Source organism: Rattus norvegicus, chromosome 16 (genome assembly GCF_021556685.1).
Source record: "Rattus norvegicus strain SHRSP/BbbUtx chromosome 16, alternate assembly SHRSP_T2T, whole genome shotgun sequence".
In the NCBI taxonomy this organism is placed as follows: domain Eukaryota; kingdom Metazoa; phylum Chordata; class Mammalia; order Rodentia; family Muridae; genus Rattus; species Rattus norvegicus.
In genome coordinates, this window is record NC_141549.1 from 16311402 (window position 1) to 16330055 (window position 18654).

The 18654-nt window shown below is 38.5% G+C and overlaps 1 pseudogene; it reads left to right on the top strand.

The window, feature by feature from the left end:
- Nucleotides 1-4747: 4747 nt before the first annotated feature.
- The window catches only part of LOC148000412 (mitochondrial glutathione transporter SLC25A39 pseudogene), a 66417-nt pseudogene continuing 52510 nt past the window's right edge, over nt 4748-18654 (top strand).

Genomic DNA, 18654 nt, shown 5'->3' on the forward strand with positions numbered 1-18654 from the left:
ACCAATGTAGGCTAACCAGTGCTATCTGTGTACCTACTAGACTAGACTCCATAACTTGATGGAGTCACTAGTGGCAATTAAAGGCAATTACTCCATCTTTCCCCGAATCTGTCCCTAGGAAATATTTCAGCAGTGCAGGCCAGGAACACCTCTGTTAATTCTCCATTTTTGCTTTTGGTCCCTACTTGTATTGATGACTTTTGCAGTCATCTTTAGTTATTGAGACTTCATGATTGCAATGTTTATGTATTGCCCAGAAGATGATATTTCCCACTCCTTTTATCTATTTTCTGGTTCTTACATTCTTTCCATGCTTCTATTACAATGTTTCTGTAGTCTCAGATCAGATATTATAAATGTCTTATTTATGTATAAACACTCAACTGTTACTTATTCTTAGAAATGTATTCAACTATGAGTCTTTTCATTCATTGTTACTCGTTAAAAAATACTTTGCTGACTAAGGCTAAGAGTGCTAATTCTCTACTGGTTTGAACATATATGTTTAGAAGATAGTTCAACATTATTTTAATTTAGCTTAAAAATTTAAGCACCTCACAGCACAGCCTATGACTCTCCCACCCGTGGATTTACTGTACGAGGATCTGAGTGGATATGCTATATCAGGTAAGGATTCACTTGTGTAGATGAGGCCTCAAACCCAGTTATCACAGGGTTGGTGGGCTCCATAAATACCATGCCACTATTACGTAAGTGGGCACATTCGACCTGGCAAGTTGGTATTGGAGTTTATTAGGTTTACAATGAGGTAATTTTTTCCTCTGGTGTCATGCATAGGAACTTCCAGTTCTATGAATGCTAGGTAGAAATGGGGAAGGTTCCATCTCAGTTTCTGCTTGCTTTATATCATGCAAAGAAATTGTGTGATATCTTAAAAAACAGGGTCTTATTGTCTAGTTCTGGTGAGCAACCAAGAGAAACAGTAAGAATATGTGTTGCTTGAGATCTGGATTTTTCATAGCTATCATTTAAGTAATTATCCCAAACCAGGCACAGGAAGTTTTTATTTCATAACCTATAAATTCCCTGTGGAAGACTATTTCTCTAACTGTAAGCATTTTTAAGTTGTCTATAGTTCATTAGCTAGACTTTTCTTCTGTCCACTTTAGTTTGTCTATTGCTGCTGTCCTTGATCAGCTCATGTATAGACAGTTACATTATTGGTAATACTCTCGGACTGTAGCTTCTGGCACTACTGTGAGACACAATGTCATAACAAACTCCTCGATCCTCTGGATCTGACAATCGTTATGCCCCTTCCTGTGCCTTGATCCCTTAGCTTTAGGTTCAGGGTTTTTGTTTGTTTGTTTGTTTGTTTGTTTGTTTGTTTGTTCTTGTAGATGTATGCATTGGATTTAGACTTCATATTCTGCATTTTGACTGACTATGATTTCCTGTAATGATCTCTGTCTGTTGCAGAGGAAAGTTTCTTTGATAAGAAGAGTACATTTATTTGTGAGTATTAGAACTAATATTTAAAATGCAATTAGAGGTCATGCTGCTTTAATAAATTATCCATTGTAGGTCCTCCGACAAGATTCATGACTTCTCGAGCACTGGGTAGTTGGCTAGGCTTCTGGTACTAGGCATGATTTCCCACTTTTTAAGCAGGTATTAAGTCCAAGTAAAGAGTTATTGATTGTTACCAGAGTATGAGAGCTACTACTAGACCCTTAGCCTTACCATGCCATGCTAGGTAGTGTTGCAGTTTATAGGTGACACAGGTATGGAGGACTGTTGGTGGTTTCTCTCCTTTGGAAATTTACAATCCCCTTACAGTACAATGAAAGCCTGTCATCAGAAAGGAAGCTTTCAGGCTACTTTCTGCCTGGGTCTCTGAGCCCTGATTCTGAAGTGTATGAAGTCTTCAATAATAGGGACTTGCCTTTTCTTTTGGCATGAGGAAAGGTAAGGACAATAGCAATATCCTGTAATGTTTTGGCAGTCGTTTGGATAACCTTAACAACTCAGAGGGCTTCTTGTTGGATTTTTGTTAGATGGCTTTGCCTATTAGAGAAAGCATTGTCAGTCCAGATGACAAAAATTAATATAAGCCACATGTGTATATTTGCAAATGTACTTGTGTGAATTATGGGTTTACTTGAAGTACATAGTTAATAGTATAATTTCTTTGACTTTTGCCAACACCTTACTATTATTTTATTCTCCTCTCTCCTTTGTATTTATCTTCTCCCCCTCCTTTATTACACCCCCCCCCCAGTTTTTCATATTTTTTCAGGTCAAATCTCATACCTTCTATTCCCCTCTCTATTGCTTTCCCATCCCTTTATCCTGGCAATGGTTCCTTGTTACTTCCCTAGTTCTGCAGGTACTCCAGGATATGTACTTTCATCTGAACATTTGGAGCTAAAAGGCCCCTGTAGAGAGAATATGGTCGCCTCACTCAATATGATTATTCTAGTTCCATCAATTCACTAGCAAAGTTCATGATTTTGTTTTCTTTGCAGTTGTACAGTATTTCACTCTATATGTGTAACACATTTTCATTATCCATTTTTGCTTGATTGCATTTCCTAGTCACTGTGCATGAGCAAGTATCTGCAGAATAGGATGTTTAGAGGCTATGGGAACATTCCAGGGAATAGTACCACTCTTTTAAGGCATCCATCCCCCTTTTAACATCCTCTTTCTAGGCTTCTGGCCTCCAAAGGAACTCAAGGTGAAATACACAAAATTAGAGAATCTTAACTAGGAGTCATGTTTTAATGAGAACATGCAACATTTGTTTTGTGTGCATGGGTCACCTCACTCAGGGTATATTTTCCAGTTTTACCCTTTAATTACCAATTTCACAGTTTTATTTCTCTATATAGATGAAGAAAATTCCATTGTGTGTGTATATATATGTATGTATACATATGTATATATATATATATATATATATATAGAGAGAGAGAGAGAGAGAGAGAGAGATACCATAGTTACATTATGCAGTCATCAATTGATAGACATCTGTGTTGATTCCGTTTACTAGGCATAGAATAGAGGGTGAATAGATTATCAATATCATGAGGATGAATACAGTATCAAACATGAAGAGAACTTATCTCAGTAGTAGAATAAAAAGTCTTAAGTGCATTGGAGACATTCTGGAATTTAGAACAATGGAGTTTTCCATCTGTGTACATGACAACTGAAACAGAATTATAAAGGTGTGATAAATAGTGAATAGACTCTTAAAGCTCATACCTTGAAGTAGTACACATCACCTCTGCTTCCACAAACTTACCAACATAAATCACACAAATAAAGATGTAGAAGGCAGAAGGCAGAAGGCAAAAGCAATCCTCTTCTTGGATGAGGAGAACTGAAATTTTATGAATGAACCTCAATAATTTCTACAAGTAGGAAAGGTGATGGGAACAACTGAGCAGCCAACAAATGTAATAAAGCTGTTGGTCACATGACTGCTGTCTTAGCTACTTGTCTTCTCACTATTTGATTAAAGCAACTTGAGGAAGAAAGTGTATATTGGTTTAATGTTCCTAAAGGCAGGGAAGATGCAGTAGACAGAACACAGACAAGACGGCCACATTGCATCTCCAGGCAGGGTGAGTGTACAAGCAGAAAGAGAGATGATGGTTAGTCCCCATTGGCTTCCTCTTTTATTCTTTCTCTTCACTGTGGAATTCTACTCTATGAGAGAACCTCACAAATTCAGGATGAGTCTTTCCTTAGTGCTCTGGAAACACCCTCAGAGACATACAGTGTATGTCACCTAGGTAACTCTAAATGCATTTGATTATGCAGTTGTCTTCACATCCACAAATACTAAATTGCATTATCCTGAATTTTCTCACTGAACATCTTTTTTTCCCTCTATCAGGAAACGAACTCTCCTTTTGAATATATTTTAATATGTTGCATACATTTAAATGTATGCAGCTCTCCATTTCTAGCATTATTACTTTTGCTATTACCATTATTGCATGTGCAAATAACTGAGAGTGTGCCTTCTTTGTATCCAGATTTTACTCATAAATTGTCAGAAATTTATCATACTATAGATCAAAGGAGGAAACTTCTTCCACTTGGATCTGATTTAAGATGAAAGTGAAAATAAGACTTAACCCTCCCAACAATGACCTTGACCAAGTCCCTCTCCAAACAATATCTCTGACCAAATTTTCAGGGTATTACTTCATCCATTAGACTCATTGTTACACACTCACAGCTACAGAGTATGCAGCCTCACAGATATGAAGTACGCAGTCTCACAGCTATGGAGTACACAGTCTCACAACTATGGAGTATGCAGTCTCACAGCTATGGAGTATGCAGTCTCACAGCTATGGAGTATGTAGTCTCATAGCTATGGAGTATGCAGTCTCACAGCTATGGAGTATGCAGTCTCACAGCTATGGAGTATGTAGTCTCATAGCTATGGAGTATGTAGTCTCAGAGCTATGGAGTATGCAGTCTCACAACTATGGAGTATGCAGTCTCACAACTATGGAGTATGCAGTCTCATAGCTATGGAGTATGCAGTCTCACGACTATGAAGTATGTAGTCTCACAGCTCTGGAGTATGCAGTCTCACAGCTATGGAGTATGCAGTCTCACAGCTATGGAGTACACAGTCTCACAACTATGGAGTATGCAGTCTCACAACTATGGAGTATGCAGTCTCATAGCTATGGAGTATGTAGTCTCACAGCTATGGAGTATGTAGTCTCACAACTATGGAGTATGTAGTCTCACAACTATGGAGTATGCAGTCTCACAGCTATGGAGTATGCAGTCTCACGGCTATGAAGTATGTAGTCTCACAGCTCTGGAGTATGCAGTCTCACAGCTATGGAGTATGCAGTCTCATAGCTATGGAGTATGCAGTCTCACGGCTATGAAGTATGTAGTCTCGCAGCTATGGAGTATGCAGTCTCGCAGCTATGGAGTACACAGTCTCACAGCTATGGAGTATGCAGTCTCACAGCTCTCGAGTATGTAGTCTCACAGCTATGGAGTATGCAGTCTCACAGCTCTGGAGTATGTAGTCTCACAGCTATGGAGTACGCAGTCTCACAGCTCTGGAGTATGCAGTCTCACAGCTCTGGAGTATGCAGTCTCACAGCTCTGGAGTATGCAGTCTCACAGCTATGGAGTATGTAGTCTCATAGCTATGGAGTATGTAGTCTCAGAGCTATGGAGTATGCAGTCTCACAACTATGGAGTATGCAGTCTCACAACTATGGAGTATGCAGTCTCATAGCTATGGAGTATGCAGTCTCACGACTATGAAGTATGTAGTCTCACAGCTCTGGAGTATGCAGTCTCACAGCTATGGAGTATGCAGTCTCACAGCTATGGAGTACACAGTCTCACAACTATGGAGTATGCAGTCTCACAACTATGGAGTATGCAGTCTCATAGCTATGGAGTATGTAGTCTCACAGCTATGGAGTATGTAGTCTCACAACTATGGAGTATGTAGTCTCACAACTATGGAGTATGCAGTCTCACAGCTATGGAGTATGCAGTCTCACGGCTATAGCATATGTAGTCTGTTCTGCAGTGATCCTCCCATTCATTTCACTTGCCTTGTTCTTTTTCAACTCTTGAGTCTCAGATTACCATCTGCTTCAGGACTTATCATTTTTTAAACAGGTTCAGAGGTTTCATTGACATTTTTCACTTGGCTGAGGACAGTAGATTACCTGGAAGATTATCAGTGCTTAACAGCATTGATTGAATGGTAAACCAAAAGTCCATTCTGTATATTATACTACTTCTAAGTACTTGAAAGGAAAGCATTACTTTCTCGTTCAGATTGAGTTGAATGGAATCATACAATCTGCAACTTTACATATATATATAGCTCCTTTTATTCAATATAATTATTGTAAGATTCATCCACATTGGTCCATGTTATTGTTGAGTAGTATCTATTTGGAAAGCTACGTGACTGACAATATCCATTCGCCTGGTGATGAGATTCAGTCCAGCACAGAAGCCACAGCCTTGTATGTGCATCACTGCTTTGACCAATTCTTTGTCTTTCAAAAACTTAGTATTGGTTTAAGTTTAAATTAAGAAACAACAACAAAACGGTTTTTCTCAACCTGTCAGATTTCTCATCCCCCATCTTCTGACCACTTCATACTTCAGGAAACAAAACAACTTCTAGACACTTGGAAGTGTTTTGAGTCTCTTCTCCATCAGTACTTTGCCAGTCTCACTTCTACCCTCAACAAAGGGAATCATTTCCTGTCTGATTTACCCTTTCCTTAATGTCTTAATTTCCTAACGATAGTGTGATTTTATATATGTAATAATTTTTTGTCAATTTTGTAATTTGGCTTTTAACTCCTAGAATACTATCCCACACACAGGCATGCTTATCTTAAAAATCAGACAAAAAGACCATTTTAAGCAAAGTCATATGTAAGCTCCCAGAGAAGATTAATGTCATGTTTATCTCTCTACTGATGATAATGTGGTCATCTTCTATGAAAGACGTGATGGGCTATTATACCTACTTTTCACTGCTGTCAGAATAGCTTTGTTAGAGTTAATACAATGTTAGAGTTAATACAATAGCTTTGATAGAGTTAATACTGGGTCAATGAGACAAGTCTTTAAAGTCTCTGGCAAGTTGCTGCCATGTATTTTCTTTCCATAATTGCTTTTTCCTTCTTGTATTTATAATAGACCTACCAACCTGAAAGTGAATGATAATGCATATTAAATAAATAACTGTTAAATATTAAATGTATGTATACATTTGTGTATACTATAAATAGATAAAGGTATTTAGCATCTATATAATATAATTTAAATTTCTCATGCATGGTATCTGGCAAATGGGAACACAGATATTATTTCATATAAATAGAAACATTCTATATATCTAAACCATTAATATAGTGTTCAAGGAGGATTGAATTATCTAAACATATGTATAATTATATATAGACATGCATATAAGACAGCACATACAGCAGACTTTTTTAAAGCTGTGGGATGTGTGTCGCACTGTAAAAATGGAATAGTTTAAAAATAGCAGGATCATTTTTCTGCTGAAGAAAAGGAATCATAGTGGTGTCACAAACATGGTGTTAAGCTCAGAACCTTCTTGTGTGGCCTAAGAACACATGGGAAGTAGATAAGAGGTTTTTTTTGGGGGGGTATTGGTCATTGTTTTTTATTTTGTTTTGCTTGTTTGTTTGTTTGTTGTACAGTTCAAGGTCTGGCTATCTCAGTCTTCTCCGAATATCAAATATTTATCCTTTAGGACATCACTTCAAAAACACCAGAGCAGGCTGTTAGTATATTGGGGTTACACCTCAGAATATTTCACGGACTTGACAGATGATTGTAAGGAAGGCTGCATTCTGAAAAATCTTTCATCTAAGGCCATACCTTGGGCACATAATATGTTGCTGAAGACTGAGAGGCATGATGGGAGAACAGCTGTGAGTGGGAAGTTAAGATTCTGTGTGGGGCAGCACAGAAGGCTTCAGACTGGTGGGTGCCGGGTTGCATGGCATCCTGGATTCAACAAGGTGTGAATGATTGGGGAACTACTGTTTCAGAGAAGACCTTATGTTACCTCTCAAGGTGAAGGAAGCAAGACTTTGAGCTCTGTGAGTCTCAGTTTCTCATTTCGCCCTCAGTTTCCTCCTGTGCCGTGACCTTCCTACCAACACGTTTTGCATTGGAAACATGATCTGAATCACAGCAATGCTCAGGGCCGTCTGCCTCTCTTTCCTCTTCTCAGTGTTTCATGGGAGATCCAGACTTAGGCTTTGGGCAAGCATATGCAGTGGCGGCAACCACCTGGCCTCTAAGGAAAAGATACTTTCAAGCTGTTGTGCAAGCTGTGTATATATCCTAAATGAAAGTATTTTAAAGATCAAGTAGACTACAGTGCCCCCTCGTTTTAGGCTAAGGAACATTTAAGAAGATATAAAATCACCAAGTAACTCAGCAGTTGATCCCTTCTGGTACCCAACTGTCTCCTCCACTTGATCTCCCAGAAATCCATTGTTCCACTTCTTTAAAGGCAATTTCTATAAACCTCTGTGACTACATGTAAGATACTTTGTAAACGAATAAAACATCAAGTGATTAATTAGTGAATGGTAAATAGAGTGATGAAAATTGAAAATTTGTTTCAGTATCAGTCAATAAGCATACATAAGTATAATAAGTACAGCATAGCCAATAAGCTGCATTGGATATCGCTTTTATGGCCTGCAACTTCAATGATTCTTTTAATTTCCTAACATAAAAGCAGAACATATATGACATACAAGTTCATGAATCTTTTCTCATATGATTCTATCTGACTTTTCTAAAATGTTAGTTGATATTAATAGACTGTCCAGATGCTTAACCACTAATGTTGTTAAGAAACTTGGTATGTTATGCTACTTACTATGAACAGAATTTTAAAAATGCAGAACTCTTTTGCTTATGGATGAGGAGGAAGTTGTGTATGTGAAAATATTTTTCAGGGGACTTCTTGGGAAACTCATTGAGTCCAAGTCTTTGGATATTATCTAAGCCAACAGTATAAAAAAGTTTTGAATTTTATATGCAAGTAAATTAAATTAACTACAATATTTAAGTACCGAAGTAGCAAAGACTAAACTATAGCTAGAAATGTGCAGAGACAGTGATGAGAGAAGCGTTGTTGTACAAAACAGTATACGGTGATGTGTTCTTTGCTTCCCAGCCACACATTTGTGCACTGTTTCAAATGCATCACTAGTTCTCTCTATGCCGGGTTCAGATCATCTCTCAGGAGAAATCACAGTAGATGCTGCCTTTATGGACTTAGTTAAATTTCAATTCAATATTAAATTCAATGCTATTTTTACAAGATGGATTTCATATTGAATATATACTAAGAATTTTATGTATCAATAAATGACAATTCCAAATTAAATATGATAATTCTTTTAGTGAAATACCATATCACTGTGGATTTAAAAACTGCATTATGTGGAAAAAATTGTTTCAGAGATGATATACTCTTCTACCACCTGAGAACCCCATAATGACGTTAATTAATTCTCGATGCTTGAGTTATGTGTTGTTTTATAGGTATCACTTTATGTTTAAGTATTTCTATAAATGAAAAATACTTCTGAATTTGTAGCTGTTTTTCTGGTAGAAAATATTTATAAAATGGAGATACCAGATATTTTAACTTTCTATATTTTCCTATTAGGATAAACCTAAACATCCATTCAACAGGCTAGCTGGAACATGCTGTTTCTAGTAGCACGTGTATATCTTGATAAATGTCTATTGCTTAATCTTGCTGGCCAACCTGATGAAATCAGCTTGATCAAATGAACATAGAAACAAATCTCTGGCCATGCCTCTGAGGGATTATCTAGATTAGATTAATTAAGGTGAGAAGACCCAACCTAAATGTGGGTGCTATTACTCCAGGAGCTGGTTTCCTAGACTGGATGAAATGTGAGAATGTTACCTGAGCATCAACATCCATGGCTTTCAGTTTTCAACTTATGGATACTACATGGCCCAGTACAGTTTTCTCTGCTGTCAGTCTCGGCTAAGGTGGAGTGTATCATCTGGAACTGTATGCCTGTCTTGATAAACTCCTCCCACCTTAAGATGCTTGGTCACACATTTTGTCAGAGCAATGTGATTATTACTAATTCTCACATATGTCTATATTTTAAGACAAATGAGGTGTGAGTGTTGGAAATAGGAAATAGTTTATCAAATAGTTTATCTTAACCTTACTTAAGAAAACAATTGCAGCCACTCTTCTGTTTAGGCATATTGGAGTAACCCTCATGGCTCACCATCTAAATGTAGGATCTGTTTGTGATGGCTAGTGTCATCAACATGACAAAACATAGAACCCTCTGAGGGGTGGCCCTCCAGGGCACACCATTATCTCAATTATGTTACTTGAGATGAGAAGACTCACCCATAGGGAGTGGCACCATTCCCTGGACTGTTATGCCCAGAACCAAATAAAAAGGAGAAGGGGATCTGAAGACATTTGTTCATTTCTCTCTAGTTCTTGCTTGTGGATGTGATTTGAGGAGTGTCTCCAAGCCCATGCTGCTTTCACTTTCCAAATTTAACTATATCTTGAACTGTAAACATAGAGAAACAAAACCGTGAGAGCTCCTTTGAAGGTTCTAGGAAGGAGTGCAGTTTCTCACATACTCTGCCTTACTAAAGACCTGTTCTCTATTTAGGGAAAGTTGTCCTCTTCAATCGAGCACACAGCCTCTGGGGGGATGCTTGGTACCAGCAATTGTGCATGAGGTGCAGTGGAGAAAACCAGAAACATAATCTCTGTGTTAATCCATATCGTGTACCAAAGAAAGCCAGGGCAAGTAAAAAAAAATTAAAAAGAGTCAGACTGCCATAAAGTAGAAGCTTCCTTAAATTTATACATACATGAAGGCATTTTATTTTTTAAACCTGTATTTTTTATTGGATTTTTTTATTTACATTTTAAATGTTATCCCCTTTCCCAGTTTCCCATCTATAACCAACCCCTCTATGCCATTCCCATCCCCCTACTTCTATGAGAATGATCCCCTTTCTGTATATACTATGACTTCCATATAGAGTTTTTCTAGGATCATAAGTGTGTGAACAAAGGAACCTTCTGCATCCCTGTTTCTTTTCATGGCATCTTCTCCTTCTGTTTCTTTTGTCATGTCCTGATATGTCAGTTTTGTTTTAGCTTATATTTTATTTTATTATTACCCCCATAGAAGTCTGTTCGTTTTCTAAATTGAAACAGAAAGTAGCTGGATCCAGTTGCTTGAGGAGGTGAAGAGGAACTGGGAGGAGTAGAGAGAAGTAGGAAAACTGTAATCAGGATATACTAAATTAAAATAACTATTTTCAATAAAAGGAGGAGGGGACCAAAGCATTTTAAAAATCCCTGCTTTTTTTAGTTGCTTTTGTTAGGACATTTTATCACAGCAAAAGAAGTCCAGCTACTGGTCTAACTAACAAGGTTCTTCTTTCTATCTTAATAAACATTCACATGGTAAAAATGTTGCCACTGCTTAGGCTACAAGAAATTCATAGTTCAGTCATGTCTCAAGTGTGCATAATGCTGTATTTCTCCATGTTAATGACAACAGATAGCCAGGGCCTGCAGACCAGGAAGTTATAGTTTTGATGATGTTTTGATAGAACGCATACTGTTGAGCATAAAAAATAGTTTTCTAAAAGTCAGAAGGACTTCTCAGCACAATGAAACGCTATTTGGTCCAATGCTCTAAGTATCTTGAGATAGCCCTTCAGAAGGAAGAAAAGTTCTGCTCCCCTGATAAAAAGAAAACAACAATATTTAATGGTATTTTATAATTCCAGAGGTAATATACACATGAATTCTATATCAAATAGAGTAGGCAAAATATCTAAAACACTTGCTATGTTGATTCTGTATATCAGTTACCATCCCACATAATTAAGGACTTAAAAACAATCATCATTTGCTTGTATGAATGAGACACTTGGAAATACTTTCCTAGGTTTGGATCAGGGTTTCTCAAGATGATCAAAATACTTTCTGGGACTGTTGGAATGAGGTTGGCAGGAACTGCTAATTAGACTACCTATAAATCTTAGAATATTGTCTTGCAAGTTCACTGTCTATCTTTAGCTCTCTACAGAAAAATTCAAACCAAAGAAATTTCCTTGTTGAGAATAAATGAAGGAAGAGGGGTAGGAGGAGAAAGAGAGAGAGGGAGAGGGAGAGAGAGAGAGATTCTTTTTGGCCAATCTTGTGATTAATTGACATCCTATCACTTTCCCTATCTTGTTCCTTAGTATATACTATAACTGTGTATTTAATTCAAGATCTGATGAAGAACAAGGCAGAAAGAAATTATAAGGAAGTGGGTTACTGCTATAATTCAGAGATTATTAGAAGATACTTTAAAAGTTTCTTTCACATTGAGGCTTGGAGCAAAGGCTTTCTGTCTAGTCTGGCCTACAGAACAACAGATTGTGTCTCCCAATCCATAGACCTTGTCAAGCTAATGCCTCAGAGTATAAGAGTTCTATCGGTACAGTACATAAAACTTGTATAAAACGCAACAACCACAAGCATCCGACTCATCGACTAAGATGTTGGAACAAAGTTATACTAGCTTTCACGATCAACAGTTCTCCCTTTACATAACCCTCAGTATAGATTAATTACTCATTGTAATTGTCAAGTGGAGAGAATCAACATAAGATCTGTTGACAGGGGTAATGTATATGCCACAGAAATTCAGCATCCTAGTTTTGCAGGAATACAAGTAGAGGTAATAGTAACAGAAACAGGCCTGAGGAAATGACTCAGTGGTAAAGTGCTTGCTGCTAAAGTGAGAAGGCCCATGTACAAATCCTCACCAGTATAGTAAAAACCAGATAGGCATGAATGGTAGCCACCTATAAATCCCAACGTCCAAACAGCATCCCTGAAGCAAGCTGCCTGGCTAGACAAGCAAGAATGAGAGAGCTCCAGATTCAGCAAGAGATCCTGCCTCAATCAATGAAGTAGACAGTAATAGAAGAGAACACCTTGTTAGAATAAGCTCCTTCCACTCACTGCAATTACTAAAGTCAGTCACCCACTATGAGCTGCATCATTATATCTGAGGCAAAGAAGTTTCTATGATAAAATGGTCTTGTCTAGACAAACATTTCCAAATTGTGGACTGCCAAATAGCACCCAGAAGCTTCATTAATTTTCCATTGTCCAAATCTTCTACATAAACCCCAAGTATCCCCTTTCATTTGGAACACACTCCTTTCCTGGTATATCACTGTTTGCAGTCAACAGTCCATTCTGCTGAGATCATACTTGTCTCTTACCTCCATATGCCTCAAAAATCTAGCACAAGTGATATGAATGTGTACACTCACACATGTGTACCTGTGTGTACACATGCATGCATACTACAGGCACATACACATACACACAAAATTATTAAGAGAAACAAGCAGCCCTCTTTGTCAAAGAACTCGTGGTCGGTTATGAGCCAATGCCATGAGAAGGCATAAAGAGATTGATGTGCTCATTTATGGTAGTGAATCTTCTGCCATATTGCCTCCCCTCTTTCCAGCTATGATGACAGTCTCAGCAAAATAGTCCTCCGGTTAGTTTTCTCAGAATAAAAAAAAAAAGTAACTGAGTCTGCCTTGCAGATGGCTTAACACCAGGAGTCAGCAAACATTTTCTACAAAGGACTAAAGTAAATATTTTGAGCTGTGGGGACCACATGCAATCTGTCACATATTCATTTCTCTCTATTTCTATGTTATGTTTTGTTTTATTTATAACCCTTTATCTAGAAAACACATTCCTAAACCCACAGGCCATATAAAACTGGGCCATGGGCCAGTTTGGGCCTGTGATTATAGTTTTCTAATTCATGCTTGCAGAACAGGCTGTAAGCCCTGTGAGCACCTGTCATCATTAGGGCTTCATTCTAGCATAGCTCTTCAGAAAAGTGAATGCTATAAGCTACCCAGTGGTGCGTTCAATGGTACATTCTACTTTCCCTGGATGAGAGATAACTTGAGATTACCCACTTCTCAAGAGTGTGATGAACGAGGAGAAATCTACCTGAAAGATTGAGGGAGGCACTGTGTGTGTGTGTGTGTGTGTGTGTGTGTGTGTGTGTGTGTGTGTGTGTGTGTGTGTGTGTGTTTCAGCTATGTTGGAATAGTTAAGGCTCGGTGTAGTATGATTGCTGAGCTTTGATGGTGAAATATGGCCCTAGATCTTGGTGATTGTGTTCTTTCTAATTCTCCTCAGGATGAGGTAGGGTGGTTTTTTTGTTTGTTTGTTTTTGTTTGTTTTGTTTTGTTTTGTTTTGTTGGAACTGGGGACCGAACCCAGGGCCTTGCGCTTCCTAGGCAAGCGCTCTACCACTGAGCTAAATCCCCAACCCCTGGTGATTGTGTTCTTACACTGGTATCTAAGTATCTGTATTTAAGATGATTATAGGTCTAGGTGCAAATGTCTGACTTTGTCTTAGTTGGATGGGCATTTTGTTCCTTGGTTTTTGTTTCTTCTTTGGTCTCTGGTCTTGCAACCTGGCAGCTGATGTGACCTCTGGTGCAGCAGGGAGTCCTCATCCAGGCTGGGGGCTGGATTTCTGGTGGCTATCATGGCTTTTGATCCAGCAATGTGTCTCTGTTCTTGTTGGATGGGGGGACAAAATGACGGGGAATGATGAGATTTTGGTAAAGTGTTGGGGCCCTGAGAGCGAGGACCTCAGATGAGCAGCCTCTCTGGAGTTCTGACAGACAACCTGTTCTCACGTCCAGCAAATGAGTCTCTGCCTGAGTTTACCTATCTGTTTTTCTGTCTTGCCTGACCCCAACCTATTCTTCAGATTGCTGTAGCCTGTACCTGAGCAGAGGATATTCACCTCTGTAGGGGCAAGGCATGGCAGCACAGACAGGTAGTGGGGCAGAAAGGGATATCAGAGGCTTAGATGTTTTGGATTTGAACCAAGGCTGTGAGAGGTTTCTGAGCTCAGGTAAGCCTTTTACCTGTTCTTCTGACTAGCATATTTTGGACCCTGAATATCCGACTTTTTAATCTTTTATTAAATTCCCTTTCCCATAGAGGAGAGAAAGAATTCAAAATCTGGAGAACGGGGAAGAATTTCATGAAACACTGCCATTCCAATATAGCATGTGCATGAACACACCGTAGCTATGGATACCCATACAAGAATAGGACCTCCAGGTTTCTATCATGGATAGAAGAAGTGACCGTGATGCCCAACCCATTCTAAAGGAGCCACTGACTTAGTATTTGCTGGAGGGGATGATGTCACATTCTCTGATGATGTAACCACTGTGCTATTACGCAGGTGTAAGGGATTCAGAGGGAAAAGAAGGGATAAAAGAAGGCAAAGTGTATAAATACAATCACAGTACACTGTCCATGTGTATACAACTGTCAAAAAGAGAAATAAATATAGTTCTTATTAATTTAGCAAAGTTGTTTCACTTCAAATAATAATGTTAACCCCAAAGCAATGTAAAGCATCTGAAAAACTGTTATAAGAACCAAAGCGTGCATCCAGTTTAGATTTTCCTAATAGTCTATGCCAAGATAAACTTAACTATGGCGAGACAAGTGAGAATGATGCTTAAGTCAGGGTATAAATTTGTGACAAAGAATTGAAAGCAGGAAGAAGGGAAGTCTGGGATGTACGGTGTAGGTTGAATTTTGTCTCCCTAAAATGCCAATTGAAGTCTAAACCTTGTACTTTCAGTGTGACCCAATAAGAAATCTTTGCAGGTGTAGTCAAATCAAGAATGAGATTGTAGTATAGTAGGGGTACTATAAAATCTGTACACCCCAAGCCCTTCATAACAGAAGAGAAGGAAAACAGGGGCTCATAAAGATGGAGTTAGAACTTGGTTGGACGCAGCTACAAGCCAAGGATCCAGCACAAGTGAGGAAGCCAAAGCGTTCATTCCTTTTAGAAGGGGTAAGGCCAATATGACACATTGAATTTAATCTAAATATCTTATAACTATAACAGGGATATTTCTCTGATTTTAGCACAGGATAAAGCAAACACATGAACCTAGGCACTAATAAAATAGTAATGTTCTATACCTTGGTGGACCTTAGGTTTGTATATTTGTCAAAGCTCAGCAAATGTACACGAGATAGTTGCAGTTCTTCACATAGTAATTTTATTCCTCAAAAAAAACTTTAAACAGATATCAAAATTTGATTAACGATTTATCTGTTGAATTTTTAAGATTGATGCATGGTGATAGCTAAAACTTTCTTTGAATTTCATTTTTAAAATCAAGTGGTATGTGGATGCTTTGAAGATGACAGATATGACCTTTAGCTGATACAACGGGATATTAATTTTGAACCCAGAAAGTAAATATGTAGTTGTTGCTGTAAAGTATCCTGAATTTTTCTACTTGAAAATATTCACAGTAAATTACTGGACAGAGACAAGAAGCAGTATTCCATATCATGATCTGGCTGTTATTCCCTTCTTTCTTTTAGAACTGTAGAAAATCCCTAGTAGTGAAGATCAACACATTCTTTGTAATTTTCCATAGAATACGCTTAGCATCATGAGTAGGCAGGCTCTGAATATGAAAAGACAAAGGTAAGAAATGACGCCTGAACATGTGTGTGTCCAGGGCTTCTCTGATGTGCACAGAACACCCAGCAATCTATAGCTCTGATATCAGCAGAACGGCTGGCTAACTCTAGGCCAGGAAATCCTTGTAGCCAACACTACACAATGCTACCAATTGTAAAGGCTGACTTTTATGAGTCTCAAAAACTTTCAATTACACATAGGCAGAGAGCTAGAAACAAAATAAATTTAGGGACCTTGCCTAATTATGGATTTAGACAAATGTTAGGATCTGTCCTTTTTTAACTATGACAAAATTCTCTTAAACTAATCTCAGTTCTTTTGTTATCTAATATTATTAAATTTATGACAACCTAATACTTGTATATAATCTATTAGGGTCATACTTATCCCTACTACACTTTCTCCCCTTTCCAATCCTGCTGATTACTAATTTTCCTAACTAGTATCCCTCCTACTTGAATGTTCACCTCTCTCTCTCTCTCTCTCTCTCTCTCTCTCTCTCTTCCTCCCCCCTCCCCCTCCCCCGTGTGTGTGTGTGTGTGTGTGTGTGTGTGTGTGTGTGTGTTGTTGGCAGAAGACAGCGTGCTACCACATTCATCCATATTCTCTGGCACTCCCAATCTTTCCACTACTTTTGTTATTTTTTACAATTCTTTTTTGGGGAGATTTTTTAGTTAAATTTCAAATGTTATTCCCTTTCCCTATTACCTAGCCATAAGCCCCCTATCCCATCCACCTCCCCTTCTTCTATAAGGATGTTCCCCTTCCCCAGTGACTCCCCTTTATGCCCCCTGACATTACCCTGCACTGGGGGGGGGTCCAGCCTTGGCAGGACCAAGAGCTTCTCCTCCCATTGGTGCCCAACAAGGCCATCCTCTGCTACATATGCAGCTGGAACCATGTGTCAGTCCATGTGTCGTCTTTGAGCAGTAGTTTAGTCTCTGGGAGCTCTGGTTGGTTGCCTTTGTTGTTCTTGTGCGGTTGCAAGTCCCTTCAGCTCCTTCAATCCTTACTCTAATTTGTCCAATGAGGACCCCATTCTCAGTTCAATGGTTTGCTGCTAACATTCCCCTTTGTATTTGACATGTTCTGGCTGAGTCTCTCAGGAGACAGCTATATCAGGCTCCTGCCAGCATGCACTTCTTGGCTTCAAGAATATTATATAGTTTTGGTGGCTGTATATATATATATATATATATATATATATATATATAGGCTCTATCCCTAGGGAAGGCAGGCTCTAAATAACCATTCCTCAAGTCTCTGCCCCAAGCATTGTCTCCATATCCTCTCGTAGGAATATTTTTTGTTCCCCCTTTTAAGAAGAACTGAAGCATCTACACTTTGGCCATCCTTCCTGTTCAGCTTCATGTGGTCTGTGAATGGTATCTTAGGTAATCCAAGATTTTGAGCTAATATCCACTTATCGGTAAGTGCATACCATGTGTGACTTTTTGTGATTGGGTTACCTCACTCAGGATGATATTTTGTAATTCCATTCATTTGCTTATGAATTTCATGAAGTCACTCTTTTTGATAGCTGAGTAGTATTCCATTATGTAGAGGTACCACATTTTTTTTAAATCCATTCCTCTGTTGAAGGGCATCTGGGCTCCTCCTAGCTTCTGCCTATTATAAATAAGGCTCCTATGAACACAGTGGAGCATATGTCCTTGTATATTAGAGCATCATTTGGGTATATACCCAAGAGAGTTATAGCTGAGTCCATAGATAGGACTATGTCCAAATATCTGAGTAAACTCCAGACTGATTTCCGCAGTGGTTGTTCTAGTTTGCATTCCCAGCAACAATGGAGGAGTGTTCCTCTTTCTCCACATACTCACCAGCATCTGCTGTCACCTGAGTCTTTGATCTTAGCCATTCTGACTGGTGTGAGGTGGAATCTCAAGGTTGTTTTGATTTGCATTTTTCTGATGATGAATGATGTTGAATATTTTCTTAGGTATTTCTCAGCCATTCGATATTCCTCAGCTAAGAATTCTTTGGTTAGCTCTGTACCCCATTTTTAATAGGACTATTTGGCTCTCTGGATTCTAACTTCTTGAATTCTTTGTATATTTTGGATATTAGCCCACTATCAGATGTGGGATTGGTAAAGAACTTTTTCCAATTGATTGGTTTTCGTTTTGTCCTATTGACAGTGTCCTTTGCCTTACAGAAGCTTTGCAGCTTGATAAGATTCCATTTGTCGATTTTTGATCTTAGAGCATAAGCCATTGGTGTTTTGTTCAGGAAAATTTCCCCAGTGCCCATGTGCTCGAAGCTCTTCCCCAATTTTTCTTCTATTAGTTTGAATGTACTAGTCTTATGTGGGGGTCCTTGATCCACTTGGACTTAAGCCTTGTACAGGGTGGAAAGAATGGGTGAATTTGCATTCTGCTACATGCTGACCTCTAGTTGAACCAGCACCATTTGCTGAAAATGTTTTTTTTCCATTGTATGGTTTTAGCTCCTTTGTCAAAGACCAAGTGACCATAGATGTGGG